Genomic DNA, 15,734 nt, shown 5'->3' with positions numbered 1-15,734 from the left:
GTGGGAATGTGTGTGCGTGTGTGTGTGTCTGTGTGCGGGAATGTGTGTGTCTGTGCGTGTGTGTGTGTGTGTGTGTGGGAATGTGTGTGTCTGTGCACGCGTGTGTGTCTGTCTGTGTGTGGGAATGTGTGTGTCTGTGCACGTGTGTGTGTCTGTGTGGGAATGTGTGTGTCTGTGTGTGTCTGTGTGTGTGTCTGTGTGCGGGAATGTGTGTGTGTGTGTCTGTGTGTGTATGTGTGTGTGTGCCTGTGTGTATGAGTGTGTATAGGTAACTTTCTGTGTGTGTGTCTCTATACATGTCTGTGTGTGTGTGTGTGTGTGTGTCCGTGGGATACCGCGGTCAGAGGCTCAGTAGTGCCTGGAAGACGAAGCGCCAGCTCACTCACGCTGCAGTCACACTGAGGGAAGGCCCGACGTGAAGTCCCAGGAAGACCCGAGAGGACAGGACTCAGACGCGCTGTAAACAAGAACGGCTCATCACCGTGACCGGGTCATCCCTCCCCCCTCACTCCAGCTGTCAGCGTTCACAACGGGGAAGGAACAAGTCTCACCCTGAAGCCACTTTTCAGAAACTGACCTCACACCACTGTCCTCTCAGCCCCAAAGAAAACTCGGAGCTGACTCCAGGCAAAGGGTCACTGATAGGCCCGTCCAGGGAGGTGGGGACCCAGGGTATTAGGGTGAGAGAAGCATGGTGCTGAGGGGGCCAGGACCGAGCAAGTAGGGGGCCAGGCTGGAGCTCCCCTTGACGCTCCTCTCTGGGGGCTCCGGGCCAGGCTGGGACTGGGGCTCGGTGGATCCTCCCCCTGGCTGCCTCAGGACAGGACCTTCCTCCACTGGACAGGCCCATGGCCCCTGAGAGGAGATACATTGTTCCCTCTGAGCAGAAACAGGCTGAGATCGGAGCCGAGATACCCAGCTGAGCACCGCCCTGGGGTGTAAGCTCGGCCGTTGGTCTGTCTCTGCAAAGGTCGGGGTCTTTCTATCACATCAGAGTCCTCAGCTGGGGCCTCAGAGAGCTGGGTGGGGGGACAGGGCGAGGGGAGGGCCCGAGCGTGCGTCCGCACCTGCCTGATAGTGTTTGAACTTCCTGGTTACTGAGATGAGGCTTCTTTTCTGATGAGGACGTCTACAGTTGAAGGATGTTGTCAAAGCAGAAGGCACTGGGTTTTCAGCCAGCATTGCCTGAAAGAGGCTTACCTGGCCCTGCCTGGCTCATCCCAGATTCTGAGACCTCGTGAATTCACAGGGAGAAGGCGTATGGCGGCTGCGGGGCACAAGACCCCCGTGGGCCAGGCCTCGCTGTGGGCCAGAGGAAGCCCGGGAGTCTTCACACCTACGCCCCTTCCTGAGCAGAGGCTACGGCTGTGCCGGAGGGTTAACCGCCTTTGTGCAGAGCTGTTGGGTTCATCAGACACAATAGACAGCTGGTTACTAGCCGGCTTCTCGTCTCTGGGCGGCTGACTCCCACGGCAAAGCCAGTCTATCTCTGCCTTGGCATCCCTTTCGAAAGGCCCCGGGGTTGGGTCTGCAGTCGCTGCTTTGCACCAAGGCGGGGCGCAAGCCCTGCTCTCACCGAGAGGAGCAGAGGTTTTGGCCGCGGAAGGCGGGGCTGCTCTGGCCGGCTGGAGGGTCTCCTGTGGGGTGAGTTTCCTGGGGGGCCGGGGAGGGGGTCTCTGCTCTGTGACCAGCTCCTCCCTCTGTCTGCAGCCACAGGGCTGCTCCTCAGGCAGGGCAGCCGGACATGTAACATAACGCAGGGACACCTCCAGCCGGTGGTGTTTCACGAGTTTGCAAATTTATTTCGTGCGGAGTTGGGTTGGGGGATGTTGGTCCACCTACAGGCTAACATTACCGCGATGAGCTTTGTAAATTTAACTAAGTTGGAGGGTGCCTGGAGGACTTCCTGGAGGAGAAAATGGCAGCCCAGTCCAGTATTCTTGCCTGGAACATTCCATGGACGGAGGAGCCTGTCGGGCTGCGGCCCCTGGGGTCCCCACTGGACAGCTGCACTTGCGTTCCTGCGTGGAGGAGCCCTGCTGCTGCCCAGGCTCCCGCTATCCCCCGTCCCCTGCCTCTGAAAGAGACCTCTCTCCTGGAGTTTTCCTGCCAGCTCTTACTCTTGGTAATCACAGCGGGCGATGCTGCCAGGCACCTCTGCGCTTCCCTGCCTTACCTGTCAAGGGCTGAGAGGGAGAGGCAGCCCCGAGCCCGGGGTGGGGGCCAAGCAGTGAGCAGAGGCTCGCCAGGGAGCGAGCGTGCAGGGACCCCCGTGCCTGAGCCAGAGGGCGCCGAGGGGACACGGGGGCGGAGTGCAGGAGGGGCCCCAGCCCCCGGGGAAGCTGGGAGCCGCGCCCAGGCTGTGACTGGTGCAGGTGAGTCAGCAAGACCCGGAGGAGAGGTGAGCTCCTGACGGAGAAGCGCAGGCGGCAGTCTCCGGGGTTGGGGGAACTGGGAGGGGCGCCGGGCTGGGAACACCCTGAGACGTTCGCGAGCGCGCACAGCCGCAAGGACATCGGACATCCGGACATCCGGGAGGAGCAGGGAGAAGCCCTGCAGAGAGGAGCATTTGCGTAAGGCCCAGGCCATGTTTCCGGAAGGGACGCTTTCACTTAGTCATGATCGCCCTGGAGCAAAAACTGTCCTGTGACTCACCTGCAGGCTGACCCCAGACCTGCAGGGGCCGCAGGGCCGAGAGGGAGATTCGGAAAGCAAGCTCTTGTGGACACTCGCCCGCCAGTGGCCACACTGAAAGAGGACTTTTTGCTGCTCATTCAAGATGGTTTCAGTCCCTCAAGCCAGACTTGTCCAGTGGTGTAATATTCTTCCCCAAGAACCACCCTGAGAGGCTGAGGAATGAGGCTAGAAGTGATGTCATAAAGTTTAGACTGGAGACATTAGGAGGTGAATCTCAGGATGCCTGGGGGACATTTTCCTTGAATTCATGCAGTCCAGACAGACCCAGGACGTGGGCACTGACCAGGTGACGAAGCCTCCAGGATACAGGACTGTGATGAACGTGTCACCAGTCAGAGGACTCGCCCTGCGCCTGACTAGGACATCAGACAGGAAACGCAGCAAACATCTGTGGTCACCACAAGGCTGCAGGCTGCCTGCCACCTCATCCACATCCCCTTCCCCGTGGTCTCTGCGGGGCCCAGGAGGCCTCCATGTCCACCCCGTGCAGGTAGCCATGGCTTCTCCCCTGGAATGCCCCTCTTCCTCCTTACGCTCTAGAAACTTCCACCATCTTTCCAGACCCACCTCTTTCCAGGTCCTCGCCTCCCACCCTTCCCCATACCCCGCATCCTGCCCATGCCTTTGGAGTCCCCAGTCTTTCCCAGTCTACAGGGCAAGGTATGTCCCTCTTCAGCCTCAGCTACCGTGGGGGAAAACGACGGACCTGAGAGCCAGGCAGCAGCCCTCCCTTCCTGCGGGACCTCAGCCCCGTGGGGCTGCTGCTTCTCCTCTGCCCTCCAGGCTGTCTGTTCGCGCAGGCGGAGACCTCCTCCCACTCCCGACATCCTTCGTGCATTTTCCCTTCTCTTTCTTTTATTTCGTGTTTTTTTGTTAAAAGTTCACCGGTGAGCCGGCGGCACTGAGCCTCAGCTGACGGAGTGGACGCTGCGGAGGCGTTTCAGAGCCTGGAGCACTCACTGCCGCTTGCAGCCTGTCGAGAGACAGATCTGAAGCTACAGACTTTCTACCATGTGTGCCAAGCCCTCCAGCCGTGTCTGACTCTGTGACCCCATGGACGGCAGCCCCCCGGGCTCCTCTGTGCATGGGGATTCTCCAAGCAAGAACACTGGAGTGGGTTGCTGTGCCCTCCTCCAGGGGATCTTCCCAACCCCGGGGATGGAACCTGTGTCTCTTGCGTCTCCAACACTGGCAGGCGGGTCCTTTACCACTAGCGCCACCTGGGAAGCCCGTCTATCATTACAGATTTTCCCTTATAACTAAACCCAGAAAGCGCAAGAAACAGTGCTGTCCTTCTGCTGAAGGCAAGTCCCCCATGGACCGACCTGGGAGGGACCGCAGCAAGTGCAGGACTTAGTGGGTCCCTGACCGGTGGAGAGAACCCCGCGCCCCCAGAGGCCCCACCACAGTAGTATTTGCAGGCTTGGACTGCCACCTACTGGAAACAAGCAGAAAGAACACAGAAGGAAAGCAGGTTCTGCCCAGAGCACCTTCCACTCCAGGCCTTTTGTCCTTGGAAGCCTGGCACCGAGGCGGCAAGTGCACACATCAGGACTTGTGGGATGGGCAGGGGGCCCGGCTCAGAGCTCAGAGAGACGCTGCACCACCCTACGACTTAGCCCAAACACCAGGTCAAAGGACCAACCGAACATGAAGACTCCATGAGGAAGCTGATGGCTGAACGATCTTGTCGCATAGGGAAACATCACAAGTCACACAAACATGCGTCCTACCTAAAACCTAGGAACACGTGTCTTCAGCCTCAGTAGTTTCTCATTATGTGGTGGCCTTTTGTAACCTACTGAGGTGTTTCAAGTACCCTTAGAAATAGGACCCAAATGGCACTTTACAAAGTTCCCAGCAAGCGCCTCCTTTACCCTGAGATTGAGCTCTGGTGGAGGGTGGGGGGAAGGTACGACGATGATTCTGGCCACAGTGGCAGCCGTTTGTGAGAACTTCCTCGGAATCTCTAACGTGATGAAGGGGCTGGTCCTGGGGTTATCTCCATTCTATAGATGAGATTGGTCAGTCACTAAGTCCTGTCTGACTCGGAGACCCCATGGACTGCAGCACACGAGCCTTCCCCGCCCTTCACCAACTGCCGGAGCTCGTTTAAACTCATGTCCATGGAGTCGGTGAGGCCATCCAACCATCTCATCCTCTGTCGTCCCCTTCTCCTCCTGCCTTCAATCTTTCCCAGCATCAGGGTCTTTTCCAGGGAGTCAGCTCTTCGCATCAGGTGGCCACAGTATTGGAGTTTCAGCTTCAGCATCAGTCCCTCCAATGACTATCCGGGTTGATCTCCTTTAGGACTCACTGGGTCGATCTCCTTGCAGTCCAAGGGACTCTCCAGAGTCTCCTCTACAGGTGAGGAGACAGGCATAAAGGACCTAAGAAGAGTACTGAGGGTCCTGCACTCCTGGAAGTGGCAGAAAGGGACTCTCCTCTTTGGCTACATTTAATCCTGGAGCAATTTACACTTTCAGGTGTGTGAGTCTGAGAGTCACGGATGTTCCCAATCGGATCCAACGCTTCGGAAGATCCTTTCCCAAAGGAAGGCAACTTGCAGAATGCGTCTCCGAATCAAGTACAGGGTTGGCTTACCTGTGCCGCTTAGGTGAGGGGCACTTTGCTCTTCATCAGGGAGGGGCTTGAAGTCCACTCCAGAGCTCTCCCCAGATTCACAGCACAGACCAGCTCTGCACCTCTGACCCCCACCCCTTCCCTGGGGCCTGAGCTCCCAGCCCTTTCAGCGTAGGAGGCTGGCAGGGTCATATCCCCTCTGAGTGGCGCACTGCGCCTGCTCCATTTGGCCCGCTGGTGCTTTGTTACTGCAGCTGCAGAAACTCACACCAGCTCGGGTCCATGCAATCCGAGCCCCCGTGGCCCTGAACTTCAGCAGGAAACCGTGGAGCCCGAAGGCCTCTGAGATCTTGTTTTCACCACACCCAGTGGCCTTGAGATTCAGGAAGAAACATGATTCTCATGGCTTGAGGGTGAAGAGCACCCATGGTATCCCTCTGCCGTCCGTATTCCTCGGTTGTTGGCATGTCTGTTTCTATCACACTCTCAACATTCTCAGTGACGCTTCTCTCAGCTTCCAGAGCCCAAGGCTCTCAAGATCACCCAGGAAGCGGTCACTGGGGCCACCCCGCTCCCGATTCCTGAAAGGCGGCTGAGCAGTTCTCAGCGGGCGTCACATCTGAGTGTTTACGTTCTGGGCGGGAGGGGTTAGGTTCCCTTCCGTTGATATCCTCACTTAATCTTCAAAGCACTCACAGCATTATTCAATAGCTTCTAAGACACTGCTTGGCAGTTCTATTTAATCCAAGAAACTTAATTAATTGAGGGTTTAGGGTTTGTGGAGCCTGGACGAGCCGCGCTATTCCATCTCATATGGGAGGCAATGCGTGAGCCCTGCGGAGGCCACACCGTGGGAATGTTTTCTCACTTCCCATTTCCGAAGCAGGAACCTCACATCCTGTTCAGATCAGAAATTAGACAGGAGCCTGCCATGGAGCTGACAACTCTTGTGCTTCTTAGAAAAATGTTTGGCAACCACTTGGCGGACAGAACGTACAGAATCAAAAGGTCATTTCAGCCCAGCTCTGTGTTCTCCGCCGTCTCTCCTGGCACCACGGAGAAACCAACCCTGAGCAGACCCACGTCTGAGCTCAGACCAGCTCGGGCTCGATGGGCTCATGTGGTGCAAACTCCCAGCCCCACTCTGGACCCCCAGCCCTCCCCACAGAGCTGCGTCACAGCATCCTACGTACAGGAAAGGGCCGTGCGTGTGACAGAGAATGATGGACCCTGAGGGACGAACCAGGGCTCGTGTGAGCTGCAGGCTCAGGTGCCTCCAGGGCCTCTCGAGGGCCGTGTGCTCTGGGGCGTGGGCTCACAATGAACGAGGCAGCCCACGGCCCCCACCTCCTGTGCCTCCCTCCCCCATCTGTAAGGCCAGCAGCAGTGGACCTTCCGGGACCAGGTGGTCAGCCTGAGGCTGGAAGTGGACACCAGCCAGCAGAGGGGCAGTGTTCACAGGACAGACGAACCGGGGCCCAAAGCAGATCACCAGGAGCCAGGGAGAAGGGCGCCTAGGCCAGGCTGTGCAGAGGGAAGAGGCGACCCCTGGAGCTACCCACGCTGGTGGCAGGAAGGCACCCAGGGTAGACACGGAGCAGCCTCTGGATGGGGGAATACCCGGGGCCCTTCAGCCAACAGACAGCTGCTCTGCAACCCACGAACACGGGGGGACAGCCACGGCACCAGTGCTCTTGGCCCAACGGTGAGAACAAGTATCCCAGCTCTTGTCCCCTGAAAGTCTAGAGGTTTCTTTCTCCATCACTGGCTATGCCATGAGAGCACATATTTGAGTTTGAAACAGAAGCTATTTCACATATTTGAGGTGTACTAAAATTATTGATGGATAATGTTGGCAATTTGATTGCTTGCTCCTTGGAAGAAAGGCTAGAACCAACCTGGACAGCATATCAAAAAGCAGAGACATTAGTTTGCCAAAAAAGGTCCGTCTAGTCAAAGCTATGGTTTTCCCAGTAGTCATGTATGGGTGTGAGAGTTGGACCGTAAAGAAAGCTGAGCACTGAAGAATTGATGCTTTTGAACTACGGTGCTGGAGAAGACTCCTGAGAATCCCTTGGACTGCAAGGAGATCCAACCAGTCCATCCTAAAGGAAATCAGTCCTGAATATTCATTGGAAGGACTGATGCTGAAGCTGAAGCTCCAATACTTTGGCCACCTGATGCAAAGAAACGACTCATTGGAAAAGACCCTGATGCTGGGAAAGATTGAAGTTGGGAAGAGAAGGGGACAATGAGGATAAGATGGTTGGATGGCATCACCGACTCAATGGACATGAGTGTGAGTAAGCTCTGGGAGTTGGTGAGGGACAGGGAGGCCTGGCGTGCTGCAGTCCACGGGGTCGCAGAGAGTCAGACACGGCTGAGCTGGATAATGACTCCTCTGTGAAGAATGTCACGTCTCAGGCTTGATTCTGCAGCTGCCCCCCTCCCGTGTCCCGGGGTCTGGGTCACATCAGCACTTTGCCCCCGCTCTGCCCTGCTCCCTGACGGGCAGGTTCTGAGCTGTCCGAGGGGTCTGGATGTGCAGAGAGCCCGTGTTTCCCGCACCCCGGGTGAGGTCAGCGGCAGGCCGCAGGCTGTGCCCAGGTGTTGGGGGAGGCATGTGCCCGGCTCTGTAGTCAGCTCCGTCCACGCGGCTCCCTCTTGTCCTCTCACTAATTCCTCCTTCCCAGCAGCTGAGCAGGGTTTAAGGAGCTCCTCCAGGATGACTGTACTTAAACGTTTCCGTCAATGTCTCTAAGGTCTCCTCTCCTTAACCTCTTAGTATCGGTTTGGAAAGTGGCCCCTCACTCATCTCGGAGCCGTCCTGGGGCCTCCCGGACACCGGATGGTGGTCCAGGGAGCCGGGGCTCGGAGGAGCCACAGGACGAGCTCGGTGCCCCGCCCCCAAGGCCGGCCCCGCCCCCGAGGCCCGGCCCCGCCCACCTGTGCGAGCAGCCCTCCAGCCGCACGGCACCCTGGGGGCTCCAGCGGCTGGGCTCCAGTGGCCGTTGACTGTTGACTCTGCTACCACTCAGACCTGCGGGCCCAGCAAACCTTCCTGGCTCCTCCCAGGCCCGAGCCCCGGGTTCCTGTGAAGTTTGGAGACCCGGCAGATAGCGGCCTGGTGCTCTGAGTGAGGTGGGGTGGTCTAATCCTCAAAGGGAAGCTCGCCCCCCCAACAGTGCACCCACCCTGATCCTGGGACTGGAGGGACCGCAGCCCTGCGGTGGGTGGGCCTCACTCCCTGGTCCTGTCCAGTGCTTGAAGGAGAAATTCTGGGACACAGGGAACAAGCATGCAGGCTGTGAGCAGGTCATCACCTTCCAGGCTCTAGTTCAGGAATGCGGCCCATTTGACTTGTTCTTTGCATCCTTATCGAGCACTTTATTGAGACAGTGCCGGCTGACAGTCTGCGGGGATAGAGTTGCAAAGGTGAACAGAATGCCCTGGTTCCTGGCTGGGGGTGAGACCAACAGTTACCAAACCAAACATGGGCTCAGAAGGTGGGAAGTTCTGGAAGGAGACAGGACGGTCCGGGACATGGAGGGGACCAGCCTTCAGAGCCAGGTGGCCCTCCCCCATCCCCTCCTCTCCCCTCCCCTCCCCCTTTCCCTCCCTCCCCTCTCCCCAGCTTGCCTGTCTGTCCCTGGTCTCTCTCTCCTCGGCGCCAGGCCCCTGGCCTTTCTCTTCACCCTAAACCTCTCCTCTCGATTCTGGACATACTGTGGACCTGAGTATGGCTTTACATCCCCAGTCAGGGGCCAACTCCTCAAACAGGGGACGTGAGGAAGTCCCCAGACAGAGCCCTGGACCTCAGGTCTGCCCACGGTGGCGCTTCTCCCAGCTGCGAGGCCCCCCGGGAGGCAGGTTCTTCCACGGCTGCTGATTGTTCAGGGCCGGAAAGGAGGCAGGGGTGTGGGTCAGGGTCTGAGAGGCTGGCCATCTGGAAGGAGCATGGTCTCCGAGAGCCTTGATTGTCGGTGCTGGTGCCTGGGGTCGCTCCTTCTTTCCAAAGCTGCCCTCCTTTCTCTCAGGCCAGGTATTCCACAAGAGAGGAGGGGGATGTGGGCCACCAGGAGGTGGGCCCGAAGAAAGGGACTCAAGTGCGGACTGTGCGGAGAAGGAGGCGGGCACGGTGGACGTGGACCCAAGGGAGAAGAAAGTTGAAACAAATCCCCGCAGTTCGTAAAGAGTTGGCCTGCAGTGCAGGAGACCCAGGTTCCACCCCAGAGCCAGGAAGATCCCCTGGAGGAGGGCATGGCAACCCACTCCAGTATTCTTGTCTGGAGAATCCCATGGACAGAGGAGCCTGGCGGGCTACCAGTCCACGAGGTCGCAAAGGAACACAACTGAGCGACTAACACTCTCACTCTCTCTCAGCCGGTCTGCTGCCGCCGGAGGGGCCCGCACCCACCTACCTGCTGGCTCTAAGTGTCATCCCGCTTTTGGAGCCAAGCGGTGAGCAGAAAAGAGCTGGCTGGGTCTCCTGCGCTGCAGGAGCTTCTTTACCACTGAGGCACCGGGGAAGCCGGTGCCTGACTTCAGGGGTGGGTGCTGCAGGCGCTTACGGAAGGTCTTCTCTTTGTGTATTACCTGTGGATTTGTTGGTGTTCGGTCGCTCAGTTGTGTCCCGCTCTTTGCAGCCTCATGGACTGCAGCGCAGCAGACTTGCCTGTCCTCCACTATCTCCCGGAGTTTGCTCAAATTCGTGTCCATACCTGAGGATGATCGTGTTAAAAACTATTTTCAAGGCCTGAGGATCTGTGCAGAACATGAGGACCATTGTTGAAGCCACACCACGTGAAACTGCCATTTTCTAAGAGCAGAACTTTCCTGTTCCCCAAAGAGGAGAAGAAGGCGTGAGGCGATGGAGGTGTTAAGTAACCAGCTTTGTTTATGTTTAAAAACTCATGCTGTATGCTCTAATATCTTACAATTTTATTTGTCAATAATACCTCAATGAAGCTGAAAAATATGTATAAATGGAAAAATGTATACATTCCTATGAACCAAAAAAAAATGGTTTTTCAGAGGTTTGAAGGCGAGTGCTACTAAGCTCCCTTGATTGCAGAGTTCTGTGTCTGTTTTGAATGCATTGGTATGAGTCTAAGAATTTGAAAAGGAAGGCATTTTTGTGAAAACCCATGTTGACACACACTGAGCAGCAGAGCTGAACTGTCAACTGAAACAAGTAGTCCCGGTCACCTGCCACCACCGAGTCCCGGACCACCGCCCAGCCCGGTTTTCTCCCCAGTGCAGGGCCCAGGTCGGCGAGCTTTTCCTGGACCAGTGACTGGAGTTAAGGGCGCCAGACAACCTTGCAGGCCGGTCCCAGGGGCTCCCACGTGACCTGAGTCCACGTGCGCCTCGGGGAGACTGGGCCATCTGTCTGTCCGTCTGTCCGTCCGTTGGGCCGGCGCTCCTGTCTTCTCACGGGTGCCTGCGGGTCTCTTCCCAGGATGACAGCCTGACCCCCATTTCAAGGACTCCTCTACCAGCCTCAGCGGAGACAGGATCTGAGCGGGGGGCCTCAGAAAAGACGGGTTCCAGAGGCTCGATCCCTGAAGAGTCTGACTAGCGTCAGTCTTTTCCGAGTGCTCTGCAGACCCGAGGAACCATCTGAGACGCTGGGGAGCGACCAGGGCCGCAGTGTCCACGCGCTGGCCACTGCCGGGCGTGCTGGTGAAGGGCTCAGAAAGCAAACTTGAAGCTAAAGAGACGCGGCTGCAGGCTGTCCTGCAGGAGCCCCGGCCCGCAGAGGATGCTTCATCCGACCCCACCCCGCTCGGCCTCCACTCAGGCCCTGCCTCTCCTGGCCAACAGCCACCTTCACTGAAAAGAGGGGTCAGAACTCGGTGTCACTCCAACCCAGCAGCAGGGCCTGCGACTTGGCTCACCTGTCTCTGCAGCTGGGGAGCTGTCTCCAGGATGATGGGGCGTAGGGTAGCAGGGTCCACCCCCAGGCCCATCGCCCCCGCCGCCCCTGTGCCCCACCACCTGCTCCAGCCAACTGGGCCTGGCTCCAGCGGCCTCTGTGGGTCACCAAGTGGCACTCCCTCCTGGGAGGACACAGCCCAGACATGTGTGGGGCTCAACCTGTGCCTTTGGGGCTGGAGGCGGCCTTCACGTGCCGAGCTGCTGACTGGCCCATGGGCTCCCTCCCTGGCTGAGGCCCCCGGGGTGGTGCCCAGGGATGCCCTCAGGCACCAGGAGCTGCAGGAGGCAGCTGCAGGAGGCCAGATGCCAGGCCTGCCAGGTGCCCAGGCCTGGGCACCTCTGGATGGACAGGAGCGATGCTGTGCTGAATCGACCCCCGGGACCTGCCTGTCCTGAGTGTTCACCCCTTCCTCTTCCTTTTCAGCACGTCCTTAGAACTCCCTGCTGCTCTGCCCAGCCCCTTAGGAGACACCACACCCCCACCCGAGATGTCTGAGCCATCCTCTAGGTGGGGAGGGCCCTGCCTCCCGCTCCCATCTCCCTGGAGCTGGAAGCAGCTCTGGCCCTGCTCTGCTCTGGCTTTACCCTGAGACCCTCTGCTCGAAAGCTCTGGTTTCTCCAGTATCCTGCACGAATGTGAGAGCCGGACCATAAAGAAGGCTGAGCATTGAAGAACTGATGCTTTCCTGTTGTGGTGCTAGAGAAGACTCTTGCGTCCCTTGGACTGCAAGGAGATCAAACCAGTCAATCCTAAAGGAAATCAGCTCATATTCATCGGAAGGACTGATGCTAAAGCTGAAGCTCCAGTGCTTCAGCCACCTGATGCAAAGAGCCAACTTACTGGAAAAGACCCTGATGCTGGGAAAGACTAACGGCAGGAGGAGAGGGGGTGACAGAGGATGAGACGGTTGGATGGCGTCTCTCAACGAACATAAATTTGAGCAAACTCCAGGAGACAGTGAAAGACAGGCAAGCCTGGCACGCTGCAGTCCAGGGGGTCGCAAAGCATCAGATGTGACCTAGCAACTGAATAACAACAATAAATAGTTCACCTGGCTTTTTTGTTGTTGTTGTTATTCCTCTAACCCGGCATTCGTATATTTGAGACTTCTAATTCTACCCTTGGTATCTCTGCTTTTCTTGAGCAGCTTGTATCTCTTTGCTCTTCCCTGCAGACTCCTGAGGTCTGTCTTCGCCTGACTCCTTCTTTATTCCTCCATCCTGTGTGTGTCTGCCTGTGATACTGTGATTCGTAATGAAAAGCATGTATTTGGTCTCCAGTTCCTGGCACAGAGCTCCTCAAGCTCTTGAAGATCCCTCAGTGATAAACTTTAAAGCTGTCTTTTGTTCTGCGAATGACTTGACTTTAGCAAAGCTTCTAAGGATGTGGGCTGGTTGCCAGGAAACCAACCGAGTGATTGGAGGGTTAGAACTTTCAGTTCCGGAGGTAGGAGTGGCTGGAGACCCAGTCCAGCCATCAATGGCCCAGGACTGAATGAATCCTGCCTGTGTAATGAAGCTCCCTGAACCCAGAAGGACGGATTTGAAGTGTCCGGGTTGGTGACCCCCTGGACGCAGGCGCTGGGAGGGTTGGGGCACCTGGGCGGCACAAAGCCCCTCCCGAAGCCTAGCCCAGCCCATCTCTTCTCTGGCTTTTCCGAGTTACATCCTTTCTTAATAAACCCGGTAATCTCGTGAGTTTCCCGAGTTCACTGGCCACACCGGTTTAGCCGGTTTCCTGAAACCTTGCGCTACTCAAGCAAATCAACAGAAACCAAGAACAGGGGTCCTTGGAGCCCCAGATGTATATCCTGTGGGTCAGAAGCACAGGTGAGGAATTGGTGTCTGATGTGGGGGCCGGGGGAGTCTCCTAGGATTGAGCTCTTACCCTCGCCGTCGGCAGCCTGCTGTTCAGCAGCTCAGATGGTGCCAGAACTGAGTGGAACAGCAGGACCCCAGCTGGTGCTGCGGAGGCCTGGTGGAGGACCGTCCCCACCCCAGGAGCTGGGACAGCTCTCCCTGCCCCAGCGATGCTCCTCACCTGCGGTTATCACAGCAGCTGCATGTCCCATGCCCAGTTTCCGGTCAGGCCTTTCTATGGTTTCTCGGTTTTATATCATATTGACATCTCTTCTTTATCTGCTTTGATATATTTAACGTAATTATTTTAAATCTTTGGCCCATCCACTTTGATAATTCCGATTCAAATTATACTATTGTCTGTTTCAGGGTATTGACCAGCTCATCCTTTTGTGTGAATTTTAAAAGGCAAAACTCTTTTTCAAGTAAATCTTGTCATATCAGTATATTACTTATTCATCAACAATTACTATAACAAAACCAATTTGTATAATTGTACACTTGTTAAACCTGAAACAATAAAAAAATTTAAATTTTAATCACAATACTTAGAAACTCCATGCCACTAGGTTTATAAAAATATAAAATAAATATTAAAATATTTATTGAAATATGCTTTGCTTTGGCTGAGAAAATGTTTTAAACGCATTTTATTACTTCCTGGCTTCAATATTGCATTTTATAAAATGGCACTTGATTTGATAGTTTTTATGACACTGTGGATCACAAGCAATTTTAAGTAAATTTTGAGAAGCTATACTTTCCACTAGCAAATGATAGCTGTATGTGTCCCAAGAGATTCAAAATCATTGAGAAATATATCCAATAAATCACTGCTGCAAATAGGTCATAGTACTTCAATGGGAGTCATCCGATCTTAGAAAATAGCCTGAAACTTTTAGATTCCCCTACACGACTTGCCCCCTCCCTCCCCCCACCCCTCCCACCCCACTCGGTGTCTTCCTCCAGACTCAGCAGCAGACTCAGTAGAGGCGCACTTCCTGAGCTGGTGGAGCGTCAGTTCACCCAGTTTCCAGATTTCGTAAGTCATCTGGGAAACGGAAAAGGCCATAAAATTATTTCAGTGTCTCAAAACCTTATTTCTCAATTATCATTGCTTCTAACATACAAAAAAAAAAAAAGATTTTTAAATTTTCTTATGTTTCAAAGATGGGCTGAATGTAGGTAGAAAGAGCATCACTTTTTCTTTTTCTATTATTTGTTGGCACACTTGGCGTGAAATGTCAAGAGATCTCATCCTCTTTACTTCAGTCTTGATGGTACTGTTTTGGAAGCATGATCACTTTCCTTCACTGAAATCACTTCTTGTGCACCCGTGATTTTCAGTGCGTTGAAGTTTGGTCCCCGCACCACTTTGCTGTAGCATTAATTTTATTTAGGATATTTTATGCCGGATCAGTAGAGAGCAGGTACTAAGGAAAATGAGTGAAAAGGTGTGATTTTGACTTGTGTTATGGAGTCTTCGTTTTCACTAATATCAATAAATTCCAAAGGAATGGTGGACCCTGCTTCTAAGAAGCATCTCAGAGCGACACGCCCTGCGGTTAGCTCCCGCCTCAACACATCACCCGCCTGCCTTCTCGCTGCACGGGGCAGCCCACGTCCACGTGGCCCTGAAGCGGGGGACAGCGCCCTTGAGCCCTCCTGGACTCTGATCGGTCGGCGGCTCTTCACACTCTGGCCTTTCCTCGCTTGGCTTCCCATCCGCTGGAGGCTCTGAGTCTGTAAGTCAAGAGTCTGCCAGATTTAAGCATCAAACGAGGCGTGAATTCCCTTACAGACCAGGAGGAGCAGACTCCCCAGCGACTTTCCGGCCCAGACTCGGCCATTCTCCTCCTCAGTCTGCAATGCCCTGTCACGCACTCAGCGGCGTGTTTCCTGCCCTCTCCCCGCTGGAGGGCACGAGCTCCGGCGGGTAGGGAGACACGCCAGGCAATCTACAAGGACGCGCCCCTGGCGCCACTCCTAAAGGGGTCACCTTCCTGCAGTTTTGGCCTGTAGCGACCAGGCGTCTACAGCGAGGCGTCTGCTCCCCACAGCACCGCGGTTCCCAGGGATGTGTTTCAGCGACCTTCTGAGCCCCAGAGGGGAGTTTCCAGCTGGGCTTCATCGCCTTTGTTCTCCAAGGTCAGTGAAACCCCAGATGCTGGTCCCGATGTGAGGTTGGTCTTTGTTTACCACGGAGACAGTGAAATGGTCTCTCCACCTTCGTCACCCCAGACCGCAGACACCGAACGCCGGACTTAGATTTCACTTTGAAGCCTGTCCCCCTGAACGCTGACACCCACTGGTATCTGATGGCGCTGATACGGCTGCCGTTTCTAAGCTGGACGTTCACCCAGGCTCCTGGTGGCGCCAGGTGGCAGGCAGCCAGGCCACTGAGGTGGTCTTTGCTCTGTTACTGCTGCAGGTGAGACCACCAGCGCGCCTCCCTGTAAGACCAAAGGCCTGGGGCTTCCCACAGGCTTTACAGCGCTGTTCTGTTTAATTTCTCCAGCGCTGTGTTCATTTCTGCCATACAACAGTGTGAATCCGCCATAATAACACAAATGTTCCCTCCCTCTTGAGCCCCCCTCCTTCCCCCGACCCCACCCGAGCAGCTTCTCGCCTGCTCTCCATTTCACACACAGTGT

This window comes from Ovis aries, chromosome 8 (genome assembly GCF_016772045.2).
Source record: "Ovis aries strain OAR_USU_Benz2616 breed Rambouillet chromosome 8, ARS-UI_Ramb_v3.0, whole genome shotgun sequence".
NCBI classification, from domain to species: Eukaryota; Metazoa; Chordata; class Mammalia; order Artiodactyla; family Bovidae; genus Ovis; species Ovis aries.
This window is presented reverse-complemented; position numbering follows the sequence as displayed.